This window comes from Chinchilla lanigera, unplaced genomic scaffold (assembly GCF_000276665.1).
Source record: "Chinchilla lanigera isolate Chin_1 unplaced genomic scaffold, ChiLan1.0 scaffold00021, whole genome shotgun sequence".
Lineage (NCBI taxonomy): Eukaryota > Metazoa > Chordata > Mammalia > Rodentia > Chinchillidae > Chinchilla > Chinchilla lanigera.
In genome coordinates this window covers 10,175,640-10,186,489 of record NW_004955422.1, presented here as the reverse complement: position 1 = coordinate 10,186,489, position 10,850 = coordinate 10,175,640, and the positions used below count along the sequence as shown (strand labels likewise).

The 10,850-nt window shown below is 48.9% G+C and overlaps 1 protein-coding gene across 2 annotated transcripts in view; it reads right to left on the bottom strand.

Annotated features, from left to right (window-relative positions):
* Positions 1–287: 287 nt before the first annotated feature.
* The window catches only part of Commd9 (COMM domain containing 9), a 36,246-nt gene continuing 25,683 nt past the window's right edge, over positions 288–10,850 (bottom strand). Inside the window, exon 7 of one of the 2 annotated variants that reach the window (XM_005384120.2) lies at positions 288–663. The gene's annotated coding sequence lies outside the window, so the exon portion shown is untranslated. Of the gene's footprint in view, positions 664–5,004; positions 5,925–10,850 lie in introns of those variants that run through there. The other variant, XM_005384119.2, reaches the window with a different exon arrangement.

The following is a 10,850-nucleotide window of genomic DNA, read 5'->3' as shown; positions in this document are numbered from 1 at the left end:
AGCCTTGGGTAGTGGGAAGAACAGAGACCCTGGGGCCTGCGAGGGCTGGGACTGAATTCAGCCACTGCCACCTGCAGTGTGACGTCAGGTAGGTTACCCGCCCCTGCTCTTGCACTCTCCGTGTCCTCATCTGTACACCTATACGTGAGCAGCAATTTGTTTGCTCTGTGTCAGCGCCTAGCCTGTAGGGCTCAACTGGCCCGGCACAGGGTTCCAGCCACACAAGTCTATTTGCCACCTCTGACCAAGGCAAAGGAGGCCATTAATTTTTGGTGAAAAGGAAAAAAGACTTTATTCAAAGCAAGCTCCAAGGAGATGGGGCAGGGGGAGGTTTATTTGCCTCAAATCACCTCTTCAATGTGTCCAAGGATGCAAGGGTGTTTTGCGGTGAGGAACAGAGGGGAGAGGGAATATGATGAGCCCGTGGACATCTCCAGGCTTGCTTCATCTCTCCTGGATCCGGAATCCTGCAGCCGCATCTGCATATTCTTTCTGTCTAGGCTGACAGGAGGGGGCGGTAGCTATGTGCTCAGCATGAGAGAGTTTGGAGAAGCTGCACTCCCGGTGTGGGCATCTGCATATTCTGTCCATTCATCTGGATCAAGGAGAAGAAGGTGGTATTGATATCCTAGGGCTGAGGACATTTGGAGATGTCACCTGTCCCTGAAGGAAAAAAATTCAACTTTCAGAGTTCCATTTTGCCATTTGCCAATTACAGGAGAAGGTGAGTCAGATGCTTGACTTGGGTACAGAATTTTAAGAAGTACCAGAAAGCTCAGGAACTAACATAATTAATATTCTAAAATATGTTCAAAATGAAAACTAAAGCCAAAAGCTGATGGCAAACAAAATACCACAATCCTAAACAAAGACACAATTTGTGCAATGAATAGTGAACATTAGCAGCCTTTTGTGAGATGTTTCCAGGAGGTTGGGGAGGAAGGCAGAACCCCTGATGGACAGCGCCAGCCCAAGGTCAAGTGGACCATACTGCTTTGTCCTGTCTAGGGCAGTGGGTAGCTGTGTAGGCAGGGAGGTCCAACAGACCCAGGTCTGAGTCCTCTCCTCTTTTCTCTGCTTACCGTCTCTGTGGCCACTCTAGGCCTCAGTTTCCTTATGCGTAACTTAGGCATGATAATACCACCACAAGCTCCACCAAAGGGCTGTCTCAGTGCCCGACGCCTGGCCACACACAGCAGTCAGTCATAGCAGCTGTCATTATGGCACCACTTAACAGGCATCAGAATCAACATGAAAGATTCCCTGGGCCGGGCTGAGGACAAAACAGGCTGGCATTTTGTGGCTGTCCGCTCGCTGCCTTTGAGAGTCCTCCCCATAAGCTGCATCTGCTCAGCTCTCTTGTTAATCAAATACACAGCTGGCTTGGGAGCCGCTGGCCTGGAGCTGTCTTTACTGCTGTGTCTGCTGCCATCTGGACCGGGGAGGAAGCACAGAGAAGGGGTCAGTGCCGAGGTGGGAACAGCTGGGCCAGAGGCCTGCAGAGTCAAGGCTGCAATCTGTTGCTGCACAGGCATTTGAGCTGTGTGGTTCAGGCAAGGAATGAAATAGCATCCCCCAGGATACAGGCAGACACTAGGTGCCTTCTCCTTGGCACGCTGGCAGCGAGGGGCTTTGGCTGGTTTTGACCAGTGATCGGCTCTGATGGCCCAAGTGTCCAGTTTAAGGAGAGAGGAGGGTGCAAGTGACCCTAGCAGGACAAAGGAAAGCATTTTCCAAAGCAAGTGTGTGCATTTTCCAAGGCAAGTGTGTGCATTTTCCAAAGCATTTCCAAAGCAAGCAAACTTTCTTTTCTTTTGACGCCTCTGACAACAGATGCAAGAAAAGGACTTTGAGCAGGAGTTATTAGTCAGTAACCATGTTAACTTGCTCATTTAGCAAACTCCAGCCTCCACTAAGAGCCAGGAGCACTGACGGGTGGGGTAGGGAAGCTGTGTAATAGCAGAGCGCAGGGGTCTCAGAATCCCCTGGAGGGGTTATGTATGGGGGCTGGGACCCGGGAATGTGCCCTTCTAACGCATTCCTGGGCAGTGCCGATGGCTGTGAGGACCTCTGAGAGAGGACCTGGGCTCTGGGCTTGGGCTGTCACATTGGAGGTGAGGTTAACTGGGCTCCTTGTTGGCTGTGGGACCTATGGCAACTTAATGTCTCCACGGATCAGCATCTACATGTGTAAGATAAGGATGATAATAGTAAGACCTACTGTGGGTTTCGGGTGAGAGTGAAACAAGTCAGGGATCCAAAGCATGGAGAGCAGGGTCTGTGTTTGAGATGGAGGCATTTGATAAGCATCAGCTATCATAATCCACAATATTCACACAGTTTACACTGAGAATGTACGTGCTTTCATAAATAAACCAGAATAAGAGTAGGCAAAGATCCCTATGTATTCATGTGCACACAGAATATTTACACGTAACGTCAAGGGGCTCTCAGGCCCCTAGAAATGCATCCTTCTTAATGCCTCTGGTTAAGCAACATAATAGCTACCATTTTACATTTCCTTTTTTTAAAATAAGAATTCCCAGTTTCAAAAAACCTCATGTATCTATGTAGTTAATGGAATTATATTTATATTTCTTTCTTTTTTACCAGTCATAACTTGCAAAACTGTACAATATCTAATAGCTATCATTTTTGAGCCTCTTTCTGGTTGCCTGAAGTGTGGCAGGTAATCCATATTGTAAATTACTTTGTAAGGTAGTCATCACCATCCGGAACTTAGCTCAGTGGTAGAGTGCATGCTTAGCATTCATAAGGCCCTGGGTTTAATTTGCAGCATGCGTACACACACACACACACACACACACACACACACACACACACTCACACACACATACACGTAGTCACTGTCATTGCTGTTTTACAGACAAAATCGCTGAGGCTCAGAAAACTTGCTGAGGAACACTTAGAATTGGGATTTGCACCCAAACCTGTCGGACTGTGTCACAATGTCACTCTTCACTTCTTTAGAGCAATTGCATCACCTGTATATCTAGAAGAACATAGTTAGCAATGGTTCTGTGATGGGAAACCTTTTAGAGCTTTCAGAGATAAGAATCAACTGGCTGCGGTATGCATGCCATAGGCTCACCACCACTGGGCTAGGTGATCAACCATGGACAGGAGAAATTAAAGGTTATTTTTAGATCAAAGAACTTATATTCAGCTGAGAGATCAAGATGGACATACAGAGGAAAGACTTTGAACAAAATACTATATTGTTACAGTCAAATTAATGGATGTGGAGGGAACACTACTATGCTTACCAGATACATACTCATTTGCTCTTCCAATTTCCCAGCTTCCCCTGCTGTTGTGTTAGGGTCATGTGACTGGCTTGGCCAAGAAACATGAATGGGCATGGTGTAAGTTACCTCTAAGCTTAGCCATTACAGACACATCACATGAGCACTCTTTTCTTTCCTTTGCCTTGCAGCAGTGATTTAGGAAGCCATGTGCTCTAGGAGATGCAGTTCAAGGTGGAGAAAGACTACTCATAGGGAATCAGGTTGAAGCAGAAGTGAGAAATGAACCTCTGTGAGGTACGGCCTGGGTATTTCCGGTTACAGTCTCATAATCTAACCTGTCCTGATAGCCACAAGAGAATTCCTAGTGAGTTTTGAGATGCTTGTGCTGAATCAGCGAAAGCTCGCTTTTAAACCTAATAAGTCAAAATATTTAGGGAAAGGCCCTAGCAGTTTTAAATTTTAATAAGACCATATTGAAGATTGGCCAAATTAGGAAGCCCAACAATGCCATCTGCTAGTTCTCCCAGAAAACTTCTGGTGGCAGAGACACTATCACATGATCATTCATAGGGCAAGCTTGGAGTTGAACTTCCCAGGCTAGAATTCTTTGTTTTCCACCTTCTACTTTCCACTTTCCACCAGTGTAACTTTGGATAATTAGAAAATCTATTTTGTAGACTTATTATGATGATTGAATGGGTTCATATACTATTTATTTATTTATGTATTGCTTCATAATAAACTACCTTGAAACTCAGTGGTGTAAAACCACAACAACCATTTACTATCTCCCATGGTTTTTACAGGTCAGGAATCCAACGGTTTCCCATGGAGCAATTCTGCTCAACTTCTCTCAGGAAGATGCTACCAGAACTGGGGCTGCAACACAGGCTGAGTCTAATGGGGCCAGGGAAGCCACTTCTAGGTTGTGTCCCTTGTGTGGCTGTGGCCAGAGCACCAGGTCCTTTTACACAGGCCACCCAGGATTGCTAAGCGTCCTCACCAGGTGGTGGCTTGCTTTCCCTGGATTGAATGATGGAGGAGAACAGAGACAAAGCTGCAGTGGATTCGTGCATGGCCACTTCAAGCATATGATCAGTCTTAGCCACACAGACCAGCCCTGACCCAGAGTGGAGGGGATCAAAGGTCAGAACTCCGGTGGTGTGGATCATTGGGGGTCATAGAGGTTTGACAGTGAGGGGATTTCAGTTAATATCTGAAATGCTACGTACACACTTCCCTCGAGATTAGATCTCCAAAAACATTAGCTATTTGTTTTACTAATAGAATGATCAGTAAGCTCTCACTTAGAACTCCACCTCCTCTACCATCCTAGCCTTCTTCACTCCTTCTCCAACAAACATCTGTGTCTAAACATCTGTGTCCCCTTTCTGGCGGGCAGTGCGCCGGGCACATCACTCCCGGAAGGAAGCGATCTCAGCTGGGCACTCCTGCATCCCCAGGACTGAACAATGCTAAGAGGTACAGAGCTGCTAGGAGTTCCCATTTCCCAGGGTACGTTCTTTCTCGCTTATCTTGCTCAAGACATAGAGGAAGGGATAAAAAATCACAAACTCTGGAATGAGATCACATGGGAGCAAGTTTGGTTCTCCTTAGCAGCTGTTGACCTAGGGTGAGTTACTTAATGTTTCTGTACCCCGGGTTTCTTATCTGTTACAAAAAAATTACCCCGGGGTCAAGCCTCAGTACTGCAAAAAAGCAAAACAAAAGGAAGTTTTAAGTGAGAATAATCTTTATTTCTCAGATGAGTGTGAACAAAATATTCCAAGAAATGAAAAAGCTCAGAACAGTATCTGGCCTGCAGAAATGCTCACAAATATTAGTCATTATCTCTCTTTCTCAAATTATCCAAGGACTTTCAAGATCTAGGACAAGACATAGAGACAAGGAAATAAGATACGGGACCAGCTCAAAGTCCTGCCCCCGACCCCTGGATGAGTCCAAAATAAAGCTGGCGTGAAAACAGTTTCCTGGGGCTTTCTCCAGACTTCTGGCTTGGCTGAGACGGCTGGCTGCCCAGGGAAAAGTCTGGCCAAGACTGTGTTGGCAGTGCTCTGAGCCACTGGGCCAGGCGCCCTCAGAACCATCTTCTCAGCTGACTTCTGAGACCAGGCCTTGGATAGCCCAGTCCCCGCCTCTGTGTCCTTTATTTCTGTCTCCGTTTTCTGCTACAGTGTGTTTGCTTCAGAGAAGCCAAGGTGGTTCCGGGTGGACCTTGCCTTCCTTTGATGGAGGAATGGCAGGGGAGGAGGGCTGGGCCCAGAGGTCTGTCCCAGTGCGCCGGCAGATGGAGTGAGGTGGGGCAGCAGGCAGGTAGAAGAAATCAAAGGGCTCAGCATCAAAGGAAAGAGGAGCCAATCAGCTCGGGGATTCTCCCCCTCTGAGATCAGATCTGCACTTTAATTTGCAAGTCTTAGCAAGTTTCAAACAACAGAAGGAAAGGGCTGTGGGTTCTCGCCCAAGGAAGGTGTTCGTTGAGCAGATGCGGAGAGGTGATGCAGATACAGCTCTTGTGGGGCTCTGAAGAGAAGGGAATTCAAGTTCTAGCAGGTGGAGCAATCACAGCCAAAATTACACGCAAGGTTCTCTTGCCTACTTTGAACTTGCCTTCTTGTGGGAGGAGACAGACAGCACCTAGAAATCAGGTCAGAAAGTGTGATAGAGAACAACAACAGCAACAAAATCACAGTGCATTGGATTGGGTGGTCCAGGAAGCCTTTGGGAAGGCTGTGTTTAGACAAAGCAGAGCCCTCCCCCTAAGCAGGTCTGGAGAAGTGTACTCCTGGGAGAGGAAAGACAGAGGCGCAGAAAAGAGTTTCACGTGGTAGAGGAGCAGCGGGGAGCCCAGCAAGGCTGGAGCAAATGAACAAAGGAGAAGGTGCCCACCCGAGCGGGACAGCGGCCTCTGAGACTGGGACAGAGAGCAGGTGTCCAGTGAGCCCTCTGGCAGCTTTTAAGCGTAGGACATCTAAGGGGTTTAAAGTGACACTTGGCTACTAGGTATAGAATGAGTTTCAGGGAAAACAGAAGTGGGGAAGGTTATAGCAGGACTTCAGGAGTCTTGGTGAAAGATGCTGTATACCGAACTGGTATAGTCGCTGGAACTCAAGGGAGTGGGCACTTTGAAGCCGTGCTGTGACTACAGAGGAGACAGCTTTGCCTTGTGTCTCCTAAGTGATGAGCACAAAGGACCCCCGCCAGACGATGCCACAAAGTAGGGCACAGCCAGGCCTGCAGTGTCCAGGAAAGAAAGCATTGGCAACCTGGGCTAGGATTTGAGAGCAGGAGAGCAGGAGAGCAGCTCCTGAGAGCAGGAGTTGAGACCAGCAGCTGCTGGCTTCTGGCTTTCCTTCAGAACAAGTGTTCCTGCTACACAAATTCACTGGTGCTTGGAAAATGAGACCTGCTGGGAGCTTTAGAAAAAGATGGTATGTCAGCTGAGGTCAGGACATGTATGTCACAGGGCCCAGGGTTCTAAGTCAGACTGGGTTTTGGGCCCTGGAGAGGGTTATCCTAGGGGCATCTGGTTCTGGTCTGCATGGATCTGCTCACCTGCAGGAAAGTCCAGAGGAAAAGGGTCCAGGATGAAGCCTGACAGAGGGACAGGTCACCCCTGGAGGCCCTTGCAATGAAAGCACCAACCCTTACAACCCCACCTCCAGAGCCAGGGAACTTCATGAGCACCCAGCCGGAATTTCCTGCTCTTCCCCTCCTGACCCGGCCCCCAGCCTTGAATCCTGTGCGTTTGTGAGGTCGCCTTTCATTTTAGCCTTTCCTGAGGTTCCTTCTTCGTTTCCCTCCTCTGCTTGTTTCTCTCCTGTGCTCCCAACTGCCCCTCGCAAGCTCACAGGTCCTCAGACTCCTCCCCATCCCCTTTGGCTTTTGATTGACCTCATCTCAGTGGGAGGCAGCCTGGAGCCCACTGACCACCGTACTTCTGGGAGACATTTTCCCATTGACATTGGTATTTTGCCTTTTTTCACACTGTAACTTTCTGTGGCTTCATTTGTCCAGAAACAAAACTGGTTTACTTGGGGCCAGACCCAGCTGCATGCCCTGCCTGGAGATGTCACTCAGCCAAGGTTGGGCTCTGCTTCCCGATCAGTGCTGAGACCAATGAATACGGGATGGGAGGAAGCAAGGACCCAGGGTGTATGCCTGCTGGGTGTTTGCTGTGATAACTTCTGCCCAGTGTTAAGTGGAGATGCTCTGTCCACTCAGGAGATTGATCTCAATGGCCTCATCAGAAGCACACAGAGCTCCTGAGTGTGTTTACTGTCTGATTGAAAAGCAGGGTGAATATATTTTTTAATATATTACCGTAAAAGACACATTGCTATTAATCCCCTACAACATCCTCGCCCCCCTGCTTTGAACACACTTACACTATCATCCTTCCACTTCCGGAAGCAGTTCTGGAAATCTTTTTTAATATCTTTATTTGTGGTGTTCTGGTTGCCAGATGTCCCGAGTTGAGTGAGAACATTTACCTTTCATGACCCTTTTGATTTGGGGGTGTAGCCAGATGTTGTGTGGTGCCAGATGCAGTGAATAAAACAGATGCGTTCACACTACAGTGTTTTAAAGGAGCCTGCCTTTCAGTTGGATGGCGCTCGGCAGCAACATTCACCTTAATTTTTATCATACCTCCTAAAGACACTCTTGAAAGGACTTCCAGGACTGCTTCAGAAAGTGCTAAGGATGATGGGATACGTGTGTTTGAAATGAGAGGGAGTTACTGAGAGGGTCCAATGGCAATGTCTTTTACTGTAATAACTTTTTAAACATTACATATTCATCACAATTTTTGAGCATCCCTTGTATTTCTGTCGCCAGTGGGAAGTACTCAGTGTCCTCGGTTTGCCCGAAGGCAGAGGCTGGAATGGCACGTGTGGACAGTGTCAGGCCAAGGCCTACCCCAGAGCTGCCCGCTGTGGCCAGGGAAGGCTTCTGGAGGCCGCTCACCTGGAGACTCAGATGAGCCTGCTTTAGTCCTGACAGCTCCTGGCGCTGGCCTCGGGAGGGGTGAAGCAAGGGACCTCAGCAGGCTCAGAGCCACCCTGCCCGGGAGCCAGAGAAAAGGAGCTGACTTTGCCAGATGCCCTCAGCAGTGGGGGACACAGCAGAGGCCAGGCCCACAGGACACGCGTGCCGGCAGCAGAAGGTTCAGTGAGGTCTCTCCGGGGGAGAAGAAGAGAGCGGGCAGAGACACCCCCATGCTGCCCAATGAGGCTGCGGTCCAGAAGGACCCTAGGGGCTTTCTTGTGTTGCCACTGCACCTTGGCAGTGACGGTAGAGCTGGGTCTCTGGACCCCAACACAGGGCTGTTGCTTGACTTGTCAGGGAGACCTACAATGATCTAATACCGTGATTAGCACTGGGGATAGAGTGTGAACTGGACCGTGCACGGCCCCTGTGCTTGGACTTGTTGATGGAGGGGACTTGTTCTCTCTAGCATCCTGAGCCACCTGGTCCCAGTCACCCCCAGGGATTCTGGCTTCTGCACATCCTTTCCCCGCCATCTGAGACAGCGAGAGCTGTTGCGTCTGTCTTGAAAATTCCCCCTTGGCTTCCTGGTTCAGAGTTTAACCCCATAATAGGTTTTTTAAAAACCCAGCTGTCACAGAATGGAAGCGCTGCAGTGATCCTAAAGAACATTTGCCCAATGTCTCTTTGCTTGCTCCCTGCCCAAGAGCACCCAGGCCTGTGTGAGCCTTTCCCCAACTCCCCACAGACCAGCAAGGAGGCTGGAAGGTAAGCACAGGGCAGGCTGTGAAGAGACAGTGGAGTTGGGCGGAGCTTAGACAGTGGCGGGCCACAGACTAATGAAAGGGGGGCAGAGGCAGGACGGATCCTCCACCCATTCATTGAGCATATCTGACAGCTACTTTTTTAGCATATCCACCTGGTCACTGTATCCTCGAGGGAGTATAGCGTTGGATGGATCAAGTTTCTCACCCACGTGGTATATTCATGGGGAGGCACACAATAAGCATTTTATTTTTTTATTTTATGGAAAACCCCCAAAATTTTATAACAAAATAATGAATAGGAGAATAACAATCAATTGCTCTCTTCAAAGTAGCTACTCAGAGTACAGGACATGGGCATAAAAAATTCTCCAAATGATGTCAGCACAAACCTTTCTTTTCAATGAACTCAGAGAAACTAGTAGTATAACTAACTTGTTTTTTTTTTTCCTTTTCTTTCTTTCCTTTCCCCTTGTCCCTACCCTGGTTCTTCTTTTCTTTATGAACAGTTTCTTCCCATTTCACAATATCTATTCTACATTTGGGACCTTATTTATTCTTTTGGTTTCTCACACCAGGGAGACAACGTGATGTTTATACACGTGAGTCAAAAATATGGAACACGTCACGAATTTGCGTGTCATCCTTGCACAGGAGTCACGTGAATCTTCTCTGCACCGTTCCAATTTTAGTATATCTACTGCCGAGGTGAGCACACAGTGAGTATTGTCAATAAATAAGTATAACTGCAAATTCATCAAGCTAATATGACTTTATACTGGGAGTGGGAAAAAGAAAAATGGATGCCAAGACGGAGAATCAAAGGAGGAATCTTCTCTGGAGAGAAAAGCTTGGCGTTCCCTAAGCGAGTGGCCTCCTAGGTGAGTCCTGTGATGAAAAGGAGCCAGGCTTTTGAAAAGCAGGGCAGACAGTGCTGGGGGAGGGCTGGGATGGTGAATACAAAGGACCTGCAGCTTGGAGGACCCTGCAACTGATGGAAGGCTGGTGTGAGCAGAGGTAGGAATGAAAAGAGACCAGGAGGCTGAGGCAGGAGTCTCTGTGCTCAGAGGCTGCCGTGGATGAGAACTGATGGTGCTGTGGACTACACCGGCACAGAGAAGTAGAAACATGGACCGATGTGGAGCGAGAACCAGCAGGACTTGCTGAGGGATTAAATGGGTGAGGACAGACAGCATCAGGGAGAGGCAGGAGGTGATGATGTCCCCATTTCTGGTTGGAGCTAAAGGAGCCTGGAAGGGTAGGAGCAGGTTTCGAGCGTGAAACACAATCAGGCTGAAAGCATCTAGGTCAGACTGGGGGAGGACAAGCAGAGGGCGGGGAGCCCAGGGAGAGGCTGGCCGAGGGTTCCAGGTGAGAAAGGAGGACCAGCATGACCCAGGGTGGCGACAGCAGGGGCGCTGCAGAAACCAAAGTCCCTGCTAACCAAGGAGGAAGCACTTCCAGCTTCTCCAAATGCCCTGGATTTCCATCTGCGAGGCGGCTGAGCAGGCCAAGCGATGGGAGGAGCTCTTTTTAGAGAACACTGAAGTGAAACCACCATATGGAGGGGAGGGGAGGCGAGTGATGCAGAAAATGGGGTCGTGACAGAGACTGGGCTGAGGCTGAAGCAATGCGGCGTCTTCTGCCACCGGCTGCTGGACATGGAGAGGATGCGCTGGGCGCTATCTGTGCCAGAGAGAAAGCCATCCTGGGAGACAGACGGCCAGGCAGCTATGCCTGTGGCTCCTGGTGGACCGAGGGCCACCTAGGCTCTGCAGCAGGGTGACCTTCCTGGGAGGTTCGGGGTGAA